This window comes from Ranitomeya imitator, chromosome 5 (genome assembly GCF_032444005.1).
Source record: "Ranitomeya imitator isolate aRanImi1 chromosome 5, aRanImi1.pri, whole genome shotgun sequence".
Taxonomy (NCBI): domain Eukaryota; kingdom Metazoa; phylum Chordata; class Amphibia; order Anura; family Dendrobatidae; genus Ranitomeya; species Ranitomeya imitator.
In genome coordinates, this window is record NC_091286.1 from 157,601,869 (window position 1) to 157,620,123 (window position 18,255).

The following is an 18,255-nucleotide window of genomic DNA, read 5'->3' on the forward strand; positions in this document are numbered from 1 at the left end:
GCAAGAAGCAGAGAAGAGACTAGTGGTACCCAGGGATTTTAGACTCCGTTTGCCCTATATTCCGGAGGACATTAAAGTGTGGGATGAAGTCCCCAAAATCGATGTTCCTCTAGCGAAAGTGGCGAAGAAGACCTCAATCCCATTTGAGGACTCCTCCGCATTAAAGGATCCTATGGATCGCAAAGCTGATGGTCTGCTCAGGAGAACTTGGGAGTCCTCCGCAGCAATAATACGGGCCAATATTGCTGCAACATCTGTGGCCCGTTCAATGCATCTCTGGATTGGCGATTTGGAAGAACATCTCAAAGCCAAGACTTCTAGAGATGTTATTCTCAAATCCTTGCCATTGCTTAAACTTGCAACAGGCTTTATGGCGGACGCTTCTGCTGAGTCAGTACGCTTCGCGGCCAGAAGCGAGTCATTGTCTAACACGGCCAGAAGAGCCATCTGGCTAAAAACCTGGTCGGGGGATATCCAGTCAAAAAATAAATTGTGCAGTATCCCATTCTCAGGGAATTAAGTGTTTGGGCCTATTCTAGATGACATCTTAGAAAAAGCCTCAGATAAAAAGAAGGGGTTCCCTGAGTAAAGTACAGAGAAGTACCAGCCCTTTCGTAAAACCCGACCTAGTCAGAGGACAGACTATAGAGTTAAAGGGAAGACGGGGAGGTGGTCTTATCCCAAGGGTGGAAAGGGTAGAGACTCCATCTTCCCAAGTAAAGGTACATCAAAGCCAAATCATCTCACCGCCTGGAACTTGAGAGGGGGCTTCTGTTAGCAAAAGGATTCTCAAACCCTTTGGTGACCACATTACTCGCTAGCAGGAAAAAGGTCACACCAGAAAATCTGGCAGAAATTCCTGGAATTCTCAGGGCGACAATTGTCCGACTCAAGCCAAGAGATTCCGGTAAAAGAAATTCTAGAATTTCTTCAAAAAGGGTTAGAAAGGGGGCTATCTACTAGCACTTTAGAGGTGCAAGTTTCTGCCCTGGGTGCGCTGTTTGATCAAAAACTTGCTGACCACTCTTGGGTCTATAGGTTCATCCGAGCCTCTTTTACATCCAGACCCTCAAAATTATTACCCAAGGTGGCTCCCTGGGATCTAAATTTAGTTTTAAATGCCCTAACTGTTCCCCCCCTTTGAGCCTCTCGTTTCCATTTCAATAAAAGCTTTAACCCTGAAAACGGTCATCCTGGTTGCCTTAACTTCAGCCCGACGTACCTGCGAGCTGCAAGCTATTTCGGTGAACCCCCCTTACACTACCTTTCAGGATGACAAAGGGATTGTTAAAACTGACCCGGCCTTCCTTCCAAAGGTCAACTCAAAATTTCATAGAGACCAGGAAATAATTTTGCCCTTTTTTTTTTGTCCTCAACCGAAATCCCCGGGAGAACAAACCTTCCGCTGTCTCGATGTCAGATGCTGCCTGCTTCAATACATAGAAGCCACAAAATCTTGGCGTCAGTCATCAGCCCTTTGTCACCTGCCAGGGGACAAACAGGGGAAAAAAGGCCTCAAAGGCAACTATTGCATGGTGGTTGCGTACGGCTATTTCACTTTGATATTCCTCTTCTGGCCAAGTTCCCCCACAGGGTGTTACGGCTCACTCCACGCGTGCTGTTGCCACATCCTGGGCGGAAAGGGCAAACGCTTCGGTGGAACAGATTTGTAGAGCGGCAGTATGGTCTTCACCATCCACCTTCTTCCGACATTTTAGGCTAGACTTAGGTCTATCTGCTGTTGTCGTCCCCCCCCCCCCCCAGGAGTCTTTCTATTTCTTCCTCTCACGTACGGTGCTGTCATGGTGATGGGAAAAAATAATTACTTACCGGCAATTTGATTTTCCAGAACCATGACAGCACCGCATTAATTCCCGCCCTATCTTTGTGATGGTTGTGTGCTGCACAAAAAATTTCTATATCTATAGAGATATAGATATAGATGGATATACATATAGATATAGATAGATATACATAGATATACATAGATATAGATAGATATAGATAGATATACATAGATATACATAGATATAGATAGATATACATAGATATACATAGATATAAACTAATAAGGAGTTATACAAAATGAATATTGTATACAATACATACTCTGAAACAAACTGGGGAGAGAGGTGCCGCCCCATTCTTTTATCTCTGCTGCAGGTTTCCTGTTCCTGGGGGCGGATGCCATCTCTCACGTACGGTGCTGTCATGGTTCTGGAAAATCAAATTACTGGTAAGTAATTATCATATTTCTACAGTAGCACTCCTTATCTGTCAGATTGTGAGGCCTTTTGCTGTGTGCAGTGCCCTCTTCAGGTCAACCCATAGATTTCAATTGGATTCAGTTCCAAGCTCTGGCTGGGCCATTCCAAAACTGATCTTTTTAGGCCATTTTTTTTTCTTTGTTAATTAGGATGGATGCTTAGGGAGTACTGAAGTATAAAATTCATCTTCAGATAGCGATCGCAGCATTTATAAAGCTGAGAGGGAGGGAGCTCACTCTCCCTTCAGATCGGTGCCCCGTGACGTCCTGACGACCTCCGGGTCAGCCAGCTATGTCAAGCCTGTTAGACCATGCTGAGAACGTGGACTAAGGTGCTGCTGTCAGTGCGGCTCTGACAGGTATGATGAATTTCAGTGCTGACCATTGCAATGCATTCTACCAGCGATCAGACTAATAAAAGTTAAAGTCCCATACTAAGCAAAAAAAAATAGATAAAAAAAGAAAATTTTAAAAAGTATTAAACCAATTAATAGGTATATTAAAACAAAAAATACACGTTTGGTATCATTGCGTACAGAATGACCCGATCGATAAAACTCACACTATTTAACCACTTCAGTGCACTTAATTAAGTGCCCTTGTATAAAATGGATCAACTCCTAAAATATATAAATTGGGTACAGTAGTACAATGCAGGATGTGCTGTAAATATTTTCATAATAATTTGGGAAAGTTATGAAATATCTGTTCTGTTCCTGATCTAAGGATCTCGGCTTTTAGTTGAGATGAATCTATGCTGCACTGTATGTACACACTCAGTAGTGAGGCCGTGGTATTGAGTTGGAGGTTTGGCTTACTGACTCCACAACCCTAATAATGAAGCAGATGGAGGCACAGTGGACGCTGTCTGACATGTGAGACGGCAGTGTCTGTCTTGTTTGCATGAGTGTCGACGACCTCAGTTTTGTGCACTTCTGAAAAGGACACTCCTGAACAGAAGCAAGACGAAGTCCAGAGTAACTCTGCGGCCTTATTATAGTGAATGAATCCCTCGGGGGTTTCATCTGTCACGTCACTCAGAGATTTAGATGGACACCTCGATGCAAGTGCTCAGCATAGAGTGCAGGATAAATGCGATCCAAAATGTTATGTAAAATGTTCCCAATAAAAGCTTAAATTCAATCCACAAAAAAACCCCACTCAGGTCCGTCCTCTGTTAACAGAAATATAGGGGACTTCCACTTTACTGGTAGTACAAAGCCTCTGGAAAAGCGCTATGGTTCCTCAACTCCCAAAAGAAATCCATCAAAGTCTGATCCCAAATCCAAATGCCCTCCCACTTTGAGCCCCACCGTGTCTAAACCACATTTAGCACCCACATTTTTGGCATTTAGGCCGGCTCCCATCGCTTTAATAATTTATGGGTGCATGTCTCCATAAGGACAAGCTGGGCCTAAAGAACTGGGTGCTACACTGGCAGTGTTACAATTTCCACTCTGCAGCGTCCACTGCTGCTTGTTTCTGAAAAATGTCCATGGAGTCAAAATCATTCTTCTGCACATCCACAGGCGTGTGTGGTGATAAGATGCTCTCCCTAATTTCTTCCTCCCTGCGTAGTTAGGAACCATACGGTTTCTAGTGCCCCTGTCGCCCATGTATGCATGGTGGCGACAGCACCTTATTGCCAGTCACGCGGAGGTCACAGAAGTAGAGGAGACTCGCCTGCACAGAACACTGAAGGGTGCACACTACCATAATTGCCTACCACATTACCATAATTACAGTATTACGGACGAGATGGCGATAGATTACTAAAGGTGTGAGCATGGTCTTTGACTTGTTACTGTAATGACTTCACCTTTGCCTGGGTGACAGGTCAGCTGTTACAAGCATGATGTAGGTGCGTCGCTCTCCCTAATTTTTCTTGCTGTCTATATTTGTCTGCCTCATTCTCTCTCAGCGCTGTCATCCACTTAGGCATGGTAATGGTGAAGTGCTATTTGCTGCCTCAGCTATTCTGTTATTTTTAGTCTTTACATTTTGGGTGTATAATTGAATAGAATCTTATTGTTGTACAATTCTTTATTGTTGGCATTGTACAGTAGTGAATATTCTGCGAAGTGACCACAATCTTTGTGGTTTTCCTTTTTATGCAATGATAAATTTATTATTACAGAAGGCGATCGAGTGGTTTCATTGTAAAGAGTAGACATGAGCGAACATGGTCGGCTCCCTCCTTATTCTACTCGCTAATAGAGCTTACCGAAGAGCTGCAGCAGGAACCCCCGATACCTGGATCGCTTCCGATAATCAGCTGTTCGGTGTCACAGCACACAGGCTCTCCATGGATGTGATATGACAGTCACACAGCCGCGACACATGCAGCTGCGGCGCCGAACAGCTGATTACACTGGTCTACAAAAAAAAAAAAATTCTGGCATGGACTTTAAGAACAGTTTTAGACTAATTTGAGGGTGCTGAATTCAAATCTGATCTTATAATCTCTCTATCACATCACGTTTTGTGCTATAAGTACAGTACATAGCCCATTTTCATGAATTCCATGATAAATATAAGTAGTGTATGAAAAGTGCCGGTTTATACGGTTCACTAAGTTAAATTTAGTTTTCATTTAGGGTACCGTCACACAGTGCAATTTTGATCGCTACGACGGCACGATTCGTGACGCTCCAGCATCGTAACAATATCGCTCCAGCGTCGTAGACTGCTGTCACACTTTGCAATGTACGACGCTGGAGCGATAATTTCATGACGTATGTGCGATGTAGAAGCCGTTGGTTACTATGCGCACATCGTATACGATATATGTTACACTATGCGATCATGCCGCCACAGCGGGACACTAGACGACGAAAGAAAGTTTCAAACGATCTGCTACGACGTACGATTCTCAGCGGGGTCCCTGATCGCAGGAGCGTGTCAGACACTGCGATATCGTAACTATATCGCTCGAACGTCACGAATCGTGCCGTCGTAGCGATCAAAATTGCACTGTGTGACGGTACCCTTAGTCTCCCAATAGATGTGAGAATATCTTTGTTTTCTTTGAACATGCATAATTCCCATTTGTTATGATAACACCCTTGTTTTCTGTGCTACTGGGACAGTAGAGCTACAGCAGAGCATTGGGTGAAAACTGAATGGCCTCAGCGACAGGGTTTGGCATCTGGCGATAAGAATGTCATCCATGATCCTAGTGGATAGGAAGGACATTGTCTTTCCTCCCTTACACATAAAACTTGGATTGATGAAGCAGTTCGTCAAAGCTCTCAATCACAGTGGAGAATGCTTTAACTATATATGTTCAACTTGTCCTGGTCTTAGTGAAGAGAAGAAAAGGGCTGGAATATTTGATGGACCTCAAATAAGAACACTTATGAGACACCCAAATTTTATCACATCTATGAATGAGACAGAAGAAAGAGCTTGGAATGCATTTTGGAATGTGGTGCAGAATTTTCTATGGAATAAGAAGGCAGACAACTATGAAGAGATTGTGGAAGAGCCACTAATGAGTCTGGAAATCTTGGATGTAGCATGAGTATCAAGATTCACAATTTACACAGCCATTTGGACTTTTTTCCAGAGAACCTTGGGGATGTGAGCGAGGAACAAGGGGAGCGTTTTCATCAGGACATTAAAACAATGGAAGAACGGTATCAAGGCCGGTGGGACTCACATATGATGGCTGACTATTGCTGGAGCTTGATGAGAGACAACCCAGAAGCTGTGCATCACAGATCAGCCAAGAAAAGAAAGTTCAAATACCGTATATACTCGAGTATAAGCTGAGATTTTCAGCCCCAAATTTTGGGCTGGAAGTGCCCCTCTCGGCTTATACTCGAGTCACGGTGGGCGGCGGGTGAGGGGGAGAGGGCGCTGAGACATACTCACCTAGTCCCGGCGCTCCTGACGCTCCCTCTGCCCGTCACACGGTCTTCGGTGCTGCAGCTCTTCCCCTGTTCAGCGGTCACGTGGGACCGCTGATTAGAGAAATGAATATGCGGCTCCACCTCCCATAGGGGTGGAGCCGCGTATTCATTTCTCTAATCAGCGGTGCCGGTGACCGCTGATAGAGGAAGAGGCTGCGGCACTGAAGACCGTGTGACAGGCAGAGGGAGCGGGACGCCGTCCTCTTGCTCTGACTGTTCAGGTCAGAGGGCGCGATGACGCATATAGTGTGCGCGCCGCCCTCTGCCTGATCAGTCAGAGCGGAGAGACGCCGGGACGAGACGCTGGGAGCTGCAAGCAAGAGAGGTGAGTATGGCATTTTTTTTTTTTTTTTATTGCAGCAGCAATGGGGCAATAATGAACGGCGCAGAGCACTATATGGCACAACTATGGGACAAAAATGAACAGTGCAGAGCACTATATGGCACAGCTATGGGACAATAATGAACGGTGCAGAGCACTATATGGCACAGCTATGGGACAATAATGAACGGTGCAGAGTACTATATGGCACAGCTATGGGACAATAATGAACGGTGCAGAGCACTATATGGCACAGCTATGGGGCAATAATGAACGGTGCAGAGCACTATGGCACAGCTATGGGGCAATAATGAACGGTGCAGAGCACTATATGGCACAGCTATGGGGCAATAATGAATGGTGCAGAGCACTATATGGCACAGCTATGGGACAATAATGAACGGCGCAGAGCACTATATGGCACAGCTATGGGTGAAATAATGAACGGTGCAGAGCACTATATGGCAGCTATGGGGCAATAATGAACGGCGCAGGGCACTATATGGCACAGCTATGGGGCAATAATGAACGGCGCAGAGTACTATATGGCAGCTATGGGGCAATAATGAACGGCGCAGAGCACTATATGGCACAGCTATGGGGCAATAATGAACGGTGCAGAGCACTATATGGCAGCTATGGGGCAATAATGAACGGCGCAGAGCACTATATGGCACAGCTATGGGGCAATAATGAACGGCGCAGAGCACTATATGGCAGCTATGGGGCAATAATGAACGGTGCAGAGCACTATATGGCACACCATTCTATGGTACATCTATGGGGAAATAATGAACGGTGCAGAGCACTATATGGCACAGCTATGGGGCCATAATGAACAGTATGGAGCATCTATTTTTATTTTTGAAATTCACCGGTAGCTGCTGCATTTTCCACCCTAGGCTTATACTGGAGTCAATAAGTTTTCCCAGTTTTTTGTGGCAAAATTAGGGGGGTCGGCTTATACTCGAGTATATACGGTAACCGCCATTTGTAATTCATCTGTGTGCCATATATATGTGGTTTTATATTTGTAGTTTAATTCTGTAAGCATATTTGATTTGCTGTACATAGACTAAAAATATACAAAGTGTAGTACCGAAAATCATGTGTTTTTATCCTAAAACATTAGGAGTAATTTTCATCAAAAATTGAAAATATCTCGAAATCCTGATGTGATAGCCAAAAACGGAGTTCATATTCGTAATCAGCAGCCAAAATTGACTTAAAATATATGTTTTAAAACCTTTTGCCAGAAAAATAGCATTGACCAGTGTTATCGGGAGCGCTCCAGGTATCCGGGTTCTTGATGCAGCTATTCAGATAAGGAGGGATCTGACGATGTTCGCTCATGTCTCGTAAGAAGTTGTCCACAAAAAGCAGCAAATGTTGTAAGGTAGGAAACTATTACTTCTCTCCAGAGTTCCTCACTGATCCAGGGCAGATGCTCTGGTCGTTCCCTGCTGGAAATACCATCACATGATCACCACAGCCAATCATTGGCTCTGCAGAGATGGGAAGATTTAGTCTACGTGTCCAGAATCAGGAATAGCAGCGTTTTGGATGCAGCACATTTGCGCTGCGTTCTACATTACAAGCACAGTGGATGGGATTGATAGAAGTTCCATGCTCCATGTGCTTCTGCTTAACGCTGCGTAAATTCGCCCATGGGGCGGGTTTAGGAGCCACAGCATGTTCATTTCAGCAGTGGAGACGCTATTTTCCGCTGCGTAGTTTCCCCCATAGTCAGTCATTAAAATCCGCATAGTTCACTAAGAAAATGCGGATTTAGCTGCGTGATTAGAACACCGCGTTTGGAGGCAGCAAAATACAACGCTGCTATTCCTGATCGTGGGCACATAGCCTTACTGGCTTCACTGTTACTTGTGATGACTTTTATGGAGGGCATCTAGGAGAAGCAGTAGGAAGCGGGAACAAACTTCATGATTAATTCTATCTTTTCTTTTGCAAATAGCCAGGAGCCACTCTGAGCTAGCCATGTATATATAGTTTGATGACGTCTTACAGCAAACTAATTTCTGATTTTTCCTAAACGTCTTCTGGTCTGTTACCAGGGAAAGTAAGATGAAACAGGTTGGATTTTTTTTTTTTGCTTGTCAGAATGTTTTCCCCATTGATAAGTTGCACATCTGCTTATCCATCCACCATTGAAATGCCCTGCGTGTCCTACCCTTTCTATAGGTGGGATGATCTTTGTCTTTAGGTCCATTTCCACTGCATGAGTATTGGGAACAAACTTTGCTAGAAATGTTTGCTCCCTGATAATAGTTCAGTGTGAACAGACTGCCAATCACCCAATGAACGAACAAAACTCTCGTTTGTTGGGCGCAATTCTTTTGTGCTGCATAAAAGATCATCATTCTCGACAGCACATCATCCTCTTAAAACAGGACTTGTGTTGCTGAGAGCAATGTCAGTCTGTACCAGGGCTGTGGAGTCGGTAAGCCAAACCTCCGACTCCTCAATTCCCATGACTCCGACTCCACCAAAATGGGCTCCGACTCCACAGCCCTGGTCTGTGCACAGATTCCTCGGACTAGTGGTGGATGCCACATTCAATGTGGATCTTAAACCTCTTCTATCCACAGGAACCTGGATACCACTCTGTACCAGCGATGAATGACTTGAGACTTCTCCATCACCTCCCCATGGAACATATCCAAAAAGAACACTGAGGAAGGTCTTTAATGACCAAGAAGTGCGAATCGTACCATTTCTGGACTGCATTAAAATTGACCTACTCATCATCCAGCCTTGAGTGCCGAGTTCATTCTACTCATTACTTTGCACACACTGAATGACCTATTGCCAATCTTTCAGTGCAAATCTGAAGTCAGGCCAGCTTGTGTAGCCAGACTACGTTGTTTGGCGTGTAACTGCTCACTAATATCGAACAGTTTTTACTTTAGTTAACACCATAAAGGCTGTAAAATATCAAGCTGTTGCAATTACTGGATGGATGCAGCCAATTACCATATATACTCGAGTATAAGCCGACCCGAGTATAAGCCGACCCCCCTAATTTTGCCACAAAAAACTGGGAAAACTTATTAACTCGAGTATAAGCCTAGGGTGGAAATGCAGCATTTACCGGTGAATTTCAAAAATAAAAATAGATCATTATTTCCCCATAGCTGTGCCATATAGTGCTCTGCACCGTTCATATTTCCCCATAGCTGTGCCCCATATAGTGCTCTGCACCGGTCATTTTGTCCCATAGCTGTGCCATATAGTGCTCTGCACCGTTCATTTTGTCCCATAGCTGTGCCCCATACTGTGCTCGGCACCGTTCATTATTGCCCCATATCTGTGCCCCATATACAATGCTCTGCACCGTTCATTATTGTCCCATAGCTGTGCCCCATACTGTGCTCGGCACCGTTCATTTTGTCCCATATCTGTGCCCCATACTGTGCTCGGCACCGTTCATTATTGCCCCATATCTGTGCCCCATATACAATGCTCTGCACCGTTCATTTTGTCCCATAGCTGTGCCATATATAGTGCTCTGCACCGTTCATTGTGCCCCATATCTGTGCCACATATAGTGCTCTGCACCGTTCATTGTGCCCCATATCTGTGCCCCATATACTGTGCTCTGCACCGTTCATTGTGCCCCATAGCTGTGCCCCATATACAGTGCTCTGCACCGTTCATTGTGCCCCATAGCTGTGCCCCATATACAGTGCTCTGCACCGTTCATTGTGCCCCATAGCTGTGCCCCATATACAGTGCTCTGCACCGTTCATTGTGCCCCATAGCTGTGCCCCATATAGTGCTCTGCAGCGTTCATTGTGCCCCATAGATGCTCCACATAAATCTGTGCCGCTGCTGCTGCTGCTGCTGCAATAAAAAAAAAAAAAACACATACTCACCTCTCTTGCTTGCAGCTCCCAGTGTCCGGTCCCGGCGCCTCCATCTTCCCGGCGTCTCTGCTCTTACTGATCAGGCAGAGGGCGCCGCGCACACTATATGCGTCATCGCGCCCTCTGACCTGAACAGTCAGAGCGCAGACGCCGGGAAGATGGAGGCGCCGGGAAGATGGAGCGACGCCCGGCGGCTGGAACGCGGACAGGTGAATATTACATACTTACCTGGTCCCAGCGATCCTGACGCTCCCTCTGCCTGGTCTTCGGTGCCGCAGCCTCTTTCTCTATCAGCGGTCACCGGCACCGCTGATTAGAGAAATGAATAGGCGGCTCCACCCCTATGGGAGGTGGAGCCGCCTATTCATTTTTTTAATGAGCGGTCCACGTGACCGCTGAAGAGGGGAAGATGCTGCAGCACAGAAGACCGTGGGACGGCAGGGGGAGCGCTAGGATCGCTGGGACTAGGTAAGTATGCCTCAGCGCCCTCACCCCCTCACCCGCCGACCCTGCCACCCACCTTGACTCGAGTATAAGCCGAGAGGGGCACTTTCAGCCCAAAAATTTGGGCTGAAAATCTCGGCTTATACTCGAGTTTATACGGTAGCTTTCCTAAAATTTGCATTCAGTATTAATGGGCATCTTTCAATACGATTTCACCCTCTAGTTTAAACTACAGTACAGACCAAAAGTTTGGACACACCTTCTCATTTACAGATTTTTCTGTATTTTCATGACTATGAAAATTGAACATTCACACTGAAGGCATCAAAACTGAATTAACACATGTGGAATTATATTCTTAACAAAAAAGTGTGAAACAACTGAAATTATATGTTATATTGTAGGTTCTTCAAAGTAGCCACCTTTTGCTTTGATGACTGCTTTGCACACTCTTGACATTCTCTTGATGAGCTTCAAGAGGTACTCACCGGGAATGGTTGTCACTTCACAGGTGTGCCCTGTCAAGTTTAAGTTGTATTTCTTGCCTTATAAATGGGGTTGGGACCTTCAGTTGTGTTGTGCAGAAGTCTGGTGGATACACAGCTGATAGTTCTATTGAATAGACTGTTAGCTGCTTTTTTCTTGCCATAATACAAATTCTAAGTAAAGAAAAACGAGTGGCCATCATTACTTTAAGAAATTAAGGTCTGTCAGTCCGAAATATTGGAAAAACTTTGAAAGTGTCCCCAAGTGCAGTGGCAAAAGCCATCAAGCGCTACTGGCTCTCATGAGGACTGCCCCAGGAAAGGAAGACCCAAGAGTCACCTCTGCTTCTGAGGATAAGTTTATCCGAGTCACCAGCCTCAGAAATCTCAGGTTAACAGCAGCTCAGATTAGAGACCAGGTCAATGCCACACAGAGTTCTAGCAGCAGACACATCTCTACAACAACTGTTAAGAGGAGACTTTGTGCAGCAGGCCTTCATGGTAAAACAGCTGCTAGGAAACCACTGCTAAGGACAGGCAACAAGCAGAAGAGACTTGTTTGGGCTAAAGAACACAAGGAATGGACATTAACCAGTGGAAATCTGTGCTTTGGTCTGATGAGTTCAAATTTGAGATCTTTGGTTCCAACCACCGTGTCTTTGTGCGACGCAGAAAAGGTGAATGGATGGATTCTACATGCCTGGTTCCCACCGTGAAGCATAGAGGAGGAGGTGTGATGGTGTGGGGGTGCTTTGCTGGTGACATTGTTGGGGATTTATTCAAAATTGAAGGGATACTGAACCAGCATGGCTACCACAGCATCTTGCAGCGGCATACTATTTCATCCGTTTTGCGTTTAGTTGGACCATCATTTATTTTTCAACAGGACAATGACCCCAAACACACCTTCAGGCTGTGTAAGGGCTATTTGATCAAAAATGAGAGTGATGGGGTGCTACGCCAGATGACCTGGCCTCCACAGTCACCAGACCTGAACCCAATTGAGATGGTTTGGGGTGAGCTGGACCGCAGAGTGAAGGCAAAAGGGCCAACAGGTGCTAAGTTCTCTGGGAACTCCTTCAAGATTGTTGGAAGACCATTCCCTGTGACTACCTCTTGAAGCTCATCAAGAGAATGCCAAGAGTGTACAAAGCAGTCATCAAAGCAAAAGGTTGCTACTTTGAAGAACCTAGAATATAAGACATAATTTCAGTTCTTTCACACTTTGTGTTAAGTATATAATTCCACATGTGTTAATTCATAGTTTTGATGCCTTCAGTGTGAATGTGCAATTTTCATAGTCATGAAAATAGAGAAAAATCTTTGAATGAGAAGGTGTCCAAACTTTTGGTCTGTACTGTATGTATATGCACATATAGCTCTTTCAAAGACAGGTTCATCAATGCCTTTACACCTTTACATGTGGCCAGTCTAATCCTCCAGCATTTGAATTGATAGGCAGCACAGTGGCTCAGTGCAGCGCTGGAGTCCTGGGTTCAACATCTACAAGGAGTTTGTATGTTCTCTTCGTGTTTGCGTGGGTTTCCTCCGGGTTCTCCGGTTTCCTCCTACACTTAAAAAGACATACTGATATGGGTTCTAGATTGTGAGCCCCATTGGGGACAGTGATGATAATGTGTGCAAACTGTAAAGCGCTGCGGAATATGTTAGCACTATGTAAAAATAAAGATGAAAAATAAAGGTGATGGGCAAATGAGGCTGAACGACTGTTTGTAGATCTGAAGCCTCTGTCATGCCAGTACTCTGGCCGCCTGCTTTTTTTGTCAGCTTCTATGATGTAAGACTTCAGACAAAGGACTTGACAATGGCAGCTGGATGAGAGCCCTGCATGCCATGTCCTACCTCTCAACATCCGTGGATCTTCTTTTGGTTAGCTGGCTTGGTGCGATTGTGTGTGTTTCAATCTGAGATGATGGAAGTCGCGCCAGGCTGACTAATCAGAAGATGAGCTCTGGATGCCAGAAGATCTCAGGGTTCCCATACATCAGCCATGAAATACTGCTCTGTCTGTGGTACCAAAGTCATGCGAATAGCATTGGACTGCAGTACTTTGGGCCTACCAGAAAAAATCATTCTTGGGTCACAGTATATGGCTACTTAGAAATAATACAATACCACAAATTGTGTGGTTAAATGGTCTAATATCGTGGTGTAATCTAAAAGCACAGTGATCCACATTTATCAAAAATATTCACTTCAGTTCCACAACTCCATATTTATCAAATATCTCCCATAATGCTAAATGTAACGGAAGCCTTCCCCATGCCCTCCAAGCCAGCAGCACTCACGTATTTATGAGTACATTCCCTGCCTAACCATCCTGTATAACGTTTGTCTGTAAAAATGAGGTTTTAAAAAAATTCATTTATAGGCTGGAGTCACACTGCCGTATTTCTCGTGTGATAATCGCACTGCACGGACTGGCCGGCACCTCTCCGACCCGAGCATGACAGCGTGATGGACTACTATGCCGCTGTTAAGCTCAGGTCAGGAGAGCCATCAGCCAGTACACGTTTTACCATGGGATTCTTGCAGGAGAAATACGGCAGTGTGACTCCAGCCATAATGTTCCTGTTTCTTATGCTAATGAGGGCTTTGACTAGTCGGTGGGACGTTAGTTTCCCAGACTAGTCAGCTCTCTTTCCATGTTATTACGCCACTTTGGGTATGATAACAGAATTTATAGGAGCTGTCATCATTGCCAGGCCCTGCAAGTGTGCCCCACATTTCGGCTGCATCACTATACCTCAGCAGCCAGGTGTACGCTTTCCAGCCTCAAAGGCGCACACTGCACATGTCCGGAAGTTCTGCGGATGTCTTCCAGCCATGCGTAGTCTGTGCCTCGGATGCTGGGAAGCGTGCAGAGATGCAGTCGGAATGAGCGGAGCAAATGCGCCAGATTTGCATGATCTTTGACGCTATGACGCTGCTCATGCAAATTGGGCTATCACGCCCATGGGTGATGACATGGAAAATGGAAAGAGGGCCGAGTAGTCTGGCTTAACTAATGCCCCATCGACTAGTCAAAGCCCTCATTAGCATAGCAAACGGGGACATTGTAAATGCTTTTTTTATACCTCATTTGTACAGAAATACATCATACAGGGCTGGTTAGGCAGAGAATTTACTCATAAATAAGTGAATGCTGCTGGATTGGGGGGCATGGGGGACCTGACAGGCTCCCTTTACTTTAAATTATGCAAGTGCAACTTTTTAAGAATGATAATACACTTCCGAGTGCTAAAAAAAGAATCAGGCCAAAACTCTTGCGCTTTGATTCTTTTTTCTCATTACTCAGTTCACAAAGACTGTTTTTATATTTTGGGGGGGCATTTCTGAACAATGATTCCAAATATTTTTCTATTTTTTTTTTTTTTATTACGGTAATTTTATTTTTTTAACCTCTTCATGACCCCAGCTTTTTCAGTTTTGTTTTTCGCTCCCCTCCTTCCCAGAGCTATAACTTTTTTTTTTTTTTTCCCCATCAATATGGCCATGTGAGGGCTTATTTTTTGCGGGACAAGTTTTAGTTTTGAAGGACATCATTGGTTTTAGCATGTTGTGTACTAGAAAACGGAAAAAAATTCCAAGTGCGGTGAAATTGCCAAAAAACTACAATCCCACACTAGTTTTTTGTTTGACTTTTTTGGTAGTTTCACTAAATGCTAAAACTGCCATTTTGATTCTCCGGGTCATTACGAGTTCATAGACTCCAAACATGTCTAGGTTCTTTTTTTTCTAAGTGGTAAAAAAAAATTCCAAACTTTGCTAAAAAAAAAAAAAAAGTTTGCGCAGTTTTCAGATATCCGTAGCGTCTCCATTTTTCGTGATCTGGGTCGGGTGAGGGCCTATTTTTTGCGTGCTGAGCTAACGTTTTTAGTGATACCATTTTGGTGCAGAAACGTTCTTTTAATCGCCAGTTATTGCATTTTAATGCAATGTCGTGGCGACCAAAAAAACATAATTCTTGTTTCTAATTTTTTTTTTTCTCGCTACGCTGTTTAGCGATCAGGTTAATACTTCTTTTTTTTATTATTTTTTTTTTTTGAATGGGGCGAAAGGGAGGTGATTTTAAACTTTTACATTTTTTTTTTTTTTCACTTTTGCCATGGTTCAATAGAAGCTAGCATAGCCTGATCGGCTCTGCTACATAGGAGCGATGCTCAGATCGCTCCTATGTAGCAGAATTACAGCATTGCTATGGGCGCCGACCACAGGGTGGCGCTCACAGCAATCCTGCATCAATAACCATAGAGGTCTTCAGTAGACCTCTGGTTGTCATGCCGACGCATCGCTGACCCCCGATCACGTGACTGGGTCAGCTATGCACGCATTTCCGGCCCGATGGCTGGAAGCGCATTTAACTAGTTAATAGCGGCAGGTGGATTGCGATTCCACCTGCTGCTATTGCAGGCACATGTCAGCTGTTCAAAACATGTCCCCGCTTTGATGCAGGGGTTCTGACCTCGGACGTACTATCCCGTCCGAGGTCCGGGGCCTCCCAACTTCATAGGATGACGTCCTCTTCTTGTCTTCACGCTCCGGCGCAGGCGTACTTTGTCTGGCCTGTTGAGAGCAGAGCAAAGTATGGCAGTGCACAGGCGCCAGGAAAGGTCAGAGAGGCCCGGCACCGGAGCACTGCAGTACTTTGCTGTGTCCTCAACAGGGCAGACAAAGTACGCCGGAGCCGCAGCATGAAGACAAGAAGAGGACGTCATCCTATGAAGATGGGCGTCGCGGTCCGGGTTCGGGGCCTCCCATCAGACCAGAACCGCCCCTGGGTAAGTATAATCTAAGCTCTTTTTCTCATCTTTCAGGATACATCGGGGGCTTATCTACAGCATTACAGAATGCTGTAGATAAGCCCCTGATGCTGGTGGGCTTAGCTCATCTTCGATTTTGGGGGTGACAGGTTCACTTTAAGAAAGTGCATTAAATCTCCAGGACACTATTTTAAGCCTTGTGTTGCTGGCAGAAAATGAGCTACAATTGCATGTGGTCAACTACATTTATAGCAAGCTGTTCATAATGTAACATGGGAAGGCAGGGTACAGCATATTTTGGTCCAAGGGCCATATTGTCATACTACACAAATCCAAACGACAGTAAAAACATATAAGGATACTTTCATGAATACATCACTAGAACCACGTTTTGAGATTATGAGCAAGGTTTTGAGAGTTCCTCCTCAGTTTTGATACAGAAACTGTGTGAACACTAAGTTTTTGGAAAGAAAATGTAAAGGAACTACTCAAATCTTCCTCATAATCTCAAATCTCCAAGTTTTTAGTTAACACTTAGCCATGGAGCACATAATGTGACTAGTTATGTATTGCTATATGTGTACAAGATCAGAACTACTGTCATTACATGATTACAGTAACAGAACCATTATCAGTACATGAATACATCACCTTAGTATAGTGATCAATTGCAATGTCAGGTCAGCCTCAAACACTTGAATTGCATGAACATTTAGCCCCCTTGTTAACAATGGTAATGTGATGCTATGAGTTGTTGTTTCCAGTCATCATCAGCCTATGGTCCATACAGGAGCTACAGTACTGATGAGAAGCACACAATATCACAAATTTTTACATGATACATTGCCTCCGCACGGTCTCCTCTTATAAATTACTAGCTATTGAACCCGTTCTACGCCCGGGTGGCGAGCATTTATATTGGTATATGGTCTCCATCCTGGTATGTGCTGCTCCATCCTGCGTCCCCATCCTGTCATGTGCTGCTCCATCCTGCGCCCCCATCCTGTCATGTGCTGCTCCATCTTGCGTCCCCATCCTGTCATGTGCTGCTCCCATCCTGTGCCCCCATTCTGACATGTGCTGCTCCCATCCTGCGCCCCCATTCTCACATGTGCCGCACCCAACCTGCGCCTCCATTCTCACATGTGCTGCACCCATCCTGCGCCTCCATTCTGACATGTGCTGCACCCATCGTGCGCCTCCATTCTGACGTGCTGCACCCATCCTGCGCCTCCATTCTGTCATTTGCTGCTCCCATCCTGCGCCCCCATCCTGTCGTGCTGCATCCATCCTGCACACCCGTTCTGTCATGTGCTGCTCCCATCCTGCGCCACCGTTCTGTAATTTGCTGCTCCCATCCATATGAACCATACGCTGCTCCATAAAGGTTGATGGCCCCCATAAGATGCTCCATAGTATATGCCTCATATGCTGTTCCATAAATGTTGATGGCCCCCATAAGATGCTCCATAGTATATGCCTCATATGCTGCTCCATAAATGTTGATGGCCCCCATAAGATGCTCCATTGTATTGTATGCCCCGTATACTGCTCCATAAATGTTGATGCCCCCCATAAGATGCTCCATTGTATTATATGCCCCGTATGCTGCTGCGATATATAAAAAAAAAAAATATATATATATATACTCACCTATCATCGCTGGGCGCCGAGTGTTGGGGGGCCTGAACAGGCGGGGACACCGGCGCGCTGTGGGAGTCAGGTGCCGGTATCGCCGCTAGCTCAGGCCCCCGACACTTGCTATATTCACCTGGCCCTGATCCAGCGCTGCGTGCCGCTTCTTCCGGGTCCTCTGGCTGTGACTGTTCAGTCAAAGGGCGGCGCGCATTAAGCGCGTCATCGCGCCCTCTGAACTGTGAACAAAAGCAAACAAGATGGCTACCGCACTTCACAAACAGGAGCGCACGTCCAGGTCCCGGGAACCACCTAGCTCTGAACTGTGAACGTCACAGGCAGAGGACCCGGAACACTGAGCGGCACGCAGCGCTGGAACGGGACAGGTGAATATTGCTTATACTTGCCCTCCTGGCACGTCCCTGCTATCCGTTGGAGATCGCGGTGTGCGTTCAGTGTTTACGCATACCGCGATCTCCTGGGAGCGTCACTCTGTGGTGTCCAGACTGCACCGGCGC

At 45.5% G+C, this 18,255-nt stretch overlaps 1 protein-coding gene across 2 annotated transcripts in view; it reads left to right on the plus strand.

Annotated features, from left to right (window-relative positions):
* CNST (consortin, connexin sorting protein) overlaps window positions 1–18,255 on the plus strand; it is a 197,113-nt gene that overhangs the window by 8,271 nt on the left and 170,587 nt on the right. Inside the window, exon 1 of one of the 2 annotated variants that reach the window (XM_069769231.1) lies at window positions 2,105–2,236. The exons of the other annotated variant lie outside the window; for it this stretch is intronic. The gene's annotated coding sequence lies outside the window, so the exon portion shown is untranslated. Of the gene's footprint in view, window positions 1–2,104; window positions 2,237–18,255 lie in introns of those variants that run through there. 2 annotated transcript variants of the gene reach the window in all.